Below are 5,000 nucleotides of genomic sequence, written 5' to 3' on the forward strand. Positions count from 1 at the left end.
AATGTGGAGGATATATACAGGGGGTACCGGTACAGAGTCAGTGTGGAGGCTATATACAGGGGGTACCGGTACAGGGTCAATGTGGAGGCTATATACAGGGGGTACCGGTACAGAGTCAGTGTGGAGGCTATATACAGGGGGTACCGGTACAGGGTCAATGTGCGGGGGAACAGGTTTGCCTAAGTGATTTATGCATGTAGGTGTGGGTGAAGTGACTTTGCAAAGATAATAAACATTTTACAAAATAGATGGAGGAGGGGTCAGATGCCGAGCAGTTACCGTACCAAGTGCTGATGCTCTCGATGGAGCAGCTTTTTGAGGATCTGAGGACCCATACCAAATCTTTTCAGTCTCCTGAGGGGGAATAGGTTTTGTCGTGCCCTCTTCATGGCTGTCTTAGTGTGTTTGGACCATGTTCGTTTATTGGTGATATTGACACTGAGGAACTTCAACTGCTCCACTGCAGCCCCGTCGATGTGAATGTGGGCGGCTCGGTCCTCCTTTTCCTGTAGTCCACAATTCTCTCCTTTGTCTTGATCACGTTGAGGGAGAGGTTGTTGTCCTGGCACCACACGGCCAGGTCTCTGACCTCCCTATAGGCTGTCTCATCGTGGTCGGTGATCAGGCCTACCACTGTTGTGTCATCAGCAAACGTAATGATGGTGATGCCCATACAGGATATAGTGACTGTAGCAGTGAAAGTGATGAGACCAATACAGGATGTGGTGACTGTAGGGGTGATGAGACCAATACAGGATGTGGTGACTGTAGGGGTGATGAGACCAATACAGGATGTAGTGACAGTAGGGGTGACGAGACCCATACAGGATGTGGTGACTGTAGGGGTGATGAGACCTATACAGGATGTAGTGACTGTAGGGGTGATGAGACCCATACAGGATGTAGTGACTGTAGGGGTGATGAGACCCATACAGGATGTAGTGACTGTAGCAGTGTAGGTGATGAGACCCATACAGGATATTGTGAATGAGGAGCGATGAGACCCATACAGGAAGTAGTGACTGTAGGGGTGATGAGACCCATACAGGATGTAGTGACTGTATGGCTGATGAGACCCATACAGGATGTAGTGACTGTAGGGGTGATGAGACCCATACAGGATGTAGTGACTGTAGCAGTGAAGGGGATGAGACCCATACAGGATGTAGTGACTGTAGGGGTGATGAGACCCATACAGGATGTAGTGACCGTAGGGGTGATGATACCTATACAGGATGTAGTGACTGTAGGGGGTGATGAGACCTATACAGGATGTAGTGACTGTAGGGGTGATGAGATCCATACTGGATGTAGTGACTGTAGGGGTGATGAGACCCATACAGGATGTAGTGACTGTAGGGGTGATGAGATCCATACTGGATGTAGTGACTGTAGGGGTGATGAGACCCATACAGGATGTAGTGACTGTAGGGGTGATGAGACCCATACAGGATGTAGTGACTGTAGGGGTGATGAGACCCATACAGGATGTAGTGACTGTAGGGGTGATGAGACCTATACAGGATGTAGTGACTGTAGGGCTGATGAGACCCATACAGGATGTAGTGACTGTAGGGCTGATGAGACCCATTCAGGATGTAGTGACTGTAGGGGTGATGAGACCCATACAGGATGTAGTGACTGTAGCAGTGAAGGGGATGAGACCCATACAGGATGTAGTGACTGTAGGGGTGATGAGACCCATACAGGATGTAGTGACCGTAGGGGTGATGATACCTATACAGGATGTAGTGACTGTAGGGGTGATGAGACCAATACAGGATGTAGTGACAGTAGGCGTGACGAGACCCATACAGGATGTGGTGACTGTAGGGGTGATGAGACCTATACAGGATGTAGTGACTGTAGGGGTGATGAGACCCATACAGGATGTAGTGACTGTAGGGGTGATGAGACCCATACAGGATGTAGTGACTGTAGCAGTGTAGGTGATGAGACCCATACAGGATATTGTGAATGAGGAGCGATGAGACCCATACAGGAAGTAGTGACTGTAGGGGTGATGAGACCCATACAGGATGTAGTGACTGTATGGCTGATGAGACCCATACAGGATGTAGTGACTGTAGGGGTGATGAGACCCATACAGGATGTAGTGACTGTAGCAGTGAAGGGATGAGACCCATACAGGATGTAGTGACTGTAGGGGTGATGAGACCCATACAGGATGTAGTGACCGTAGGGGTGATGATACCTATACAGGATGTAGTGACTGTAGGGGTGATGAGACCTATACAGGATGTAGTGACTGTAGGGGTGATGAGATCCATACTGGATGTAGTGACTGTAGGGGTGATGAGACCCATACAGGATGTAGTGACTGTAGGGGTGATGAGATCCATACTGGATGTAGTGACTGTAGGGGTGATGAGACCCATACAGGATGTAGTGACTGTAGGGGTGATGAGACCCATACAGGATGTAGTGACTGTAGGGGTGATGAGACCCATACAGGATGTAGTGACTGTAGGGGTGATGAGACCTATACAGGATGTAGTGACTGTAGGGCTGATGAGACCCATACAGGATGTAGTGACTGTAGGGCTGATGAGACCCATTCAGGATGTAGTGACTGTAGGGGTGATGAGACCCATACAGGATGTAGTGACTGTAGCAGTGAAGGGGATGAGACCCATACAGGATGTAGTGACTGTAGGGGTGATGAGACCCATACAGGATGTAGTGACCGTAGGGGTGATGATACCTATACAGGATGTAGTGACTGTAGGGGTGATGAGACCTATACAGGATGTAGTGACTGTAGGGGTGATGAGATCCATACTGGATGTAGTGACTGTAGGGGTGATGAGACCCATACAGGATGTAGTGACTGTAGGGGTGATGAGATCCATACTGGATGTAGTGACTGTAGGGGTGATGAGACCCATACAGGATGTAGTGACTGTAGGGGTGATGAGACCCATACAGGATGTAGTGACTGTAGGGGTGATGAGACCCATACAGGATGTAGTGACTGTAGCAGTGTAGGTGATGAGACCCATACAGGATATTGTGAATGAGGAGCGATGAGACCCATACAGGAAGTAGTGACTGTAGGGGTGATGAGACCCATACAGGATGTAGTGACTGTATGGCTGATGAGACCCATACAGGATGTAGTGACTGTAGGGGTGATGAGACCCATACAGGATGTAGTGACTGTAGCAGTGAAGGGGATGAGACCCATACAGGATGTAGTGACTGTAGGGGTGATGAGACCCATACAGGATGTAGTGACCGTAGGGGTGATGATACCTATACAGGATGTAGTGACTGTAGGGGTGATGAGACCTATACAGGATGTAGTGACTGTAGGGGTGATGAGATCCATACTGGATGTAGTGACTGTAGGGGTGATGAGACCCATACAGGATGTAGTGACTGTAGGGGTGATGAGATCCATACTGGATGTAGTGACTGTAGGGGTGATGAGACCCATACAGGATGTAGTGACTGTAGGGGTGATGAGACCCATACAGGATGTAGTGACTGTAGGGGTGATGAGACCCATACAGGATGTAGTGACTGTAGGGGTGATGAGACCTATACAGGATGTAGTGACTGTAGGGCTGATGAGACCCATACAGGATGTAGTGACTGTAGGGCTGATGAGACCCATTCAGGATGTAGTGACTGTAGGGGTGATGAGACCCATACAGGATGTAGTGACTGTAGCAGTGAAGGGATGAGACCCATACAGGATGTAGTGACTGTAGGGGTGATGAGACCCATACAGGATGTAGTGACCGTAGGGGTGATGATACCTATACAGGATGTAGTGACTGTAGGGGTGATGAGACCAATACAGGATGTAGTGACAGTAGGGGTGACGAGACCCATACAGGATGTGGTGACTGTAGGGGTGATGAGACCTATACAGGATGTAGTGACTGTAGGGGTGATGAGACCCATACAGGATGTAGTGACTGTAGGGGTGATGAGACCCATACAGGATGTAGTGACTGTAGCAGTGTAGGTGATGAGACCCATACAGGATATTGTGAATGAGGAGCGATGAGACCCATACAGGAAGTAGTGACTGTAGGGGTGATGAGACCCATACAGGATGTAGTGACTGTATGGCTGATGAGACCCATACAGGATGTAGTGACTGTAGGGGTGATGAGACCCATACAGGATGTAGTGACTGTAGCAGTGAAGGGGATGAGACCCATACAGGATGTAGTGACTGTAGGGGTGATGAGACCCATACAGGATGTAGTGACCGTAGGGGTGATGATACCTATACAGGATGTAGTGACTGTAGGGGTGATGAGACCTATACAGGATGTAGTGACTGTAGGGGTGATGAGATCCATACTGGATGTAGTGACTGTAGGGGTGATGAGACCCATACAGGATGTAGTGACTGTAGGGGTGATGAGATCCATACTGGATGTAGTGACTGTAGGGGTGATGAGACCCATACAGGATGTAGTGACTGTAGGGGTGATGAGACCCATACAGGATGTAGTGACTGTAGGGGTGATGAGACCCATACAGGATGTAGTGACTGTAGGGGTGATGAGACCTATACAGGATGTAGTGACTGTAGGGCTGATGAGACCCATACAGGATGTAGTGACTGTAGGGCTGATGAGACCCATTCAGGATGTAGTGACTGTAGGGGTGATGAGACCCATACAGGATGTAGTGACTGTAGCAGTGAAGGGGATGAGACCCATACAGGATGTAGTGACTGTAGGGGTGATGAGACCCATACAGGATGTAGTGACCGTAGGGGTGATGATACCTATACAGGATGTAGTGACTGTAGGGGTGATGAGACCTATACAGGATGTAGTGACTGTAGGGGTGATGAGATCCATACTGGATGTAGTGACTGTAGGGGTGATGAGACCCATACAGGATGTAGTGACTGTAGGGGTGATGAGATCCATACTGGATGTAGTGACTGTAGGGGTGATGAGACCCATACAGGATGTAGTGACTGTAGGGGTGATGAGACCCATACAGGA

This window comes from Oncorhynchus tshawytscha, unplaced genomic scaffold, assembly GCF_018296145.1.
Source record: "Oncorhynchus tshawytscha isolate Ot180627B unplaced genomic scaffold, Otsh_v2.0 Un_contig_3312_pilon_pilon, whole genome shotgun sequence".
In the NCBI taxonomy this organism is placed as follows: Eukaryota; Metazoa; Chordata; class Actinopteri; order Salmoniformes; family Salmonidae; genus Oncorhynchus; species Oncorhynchus tshawytscha.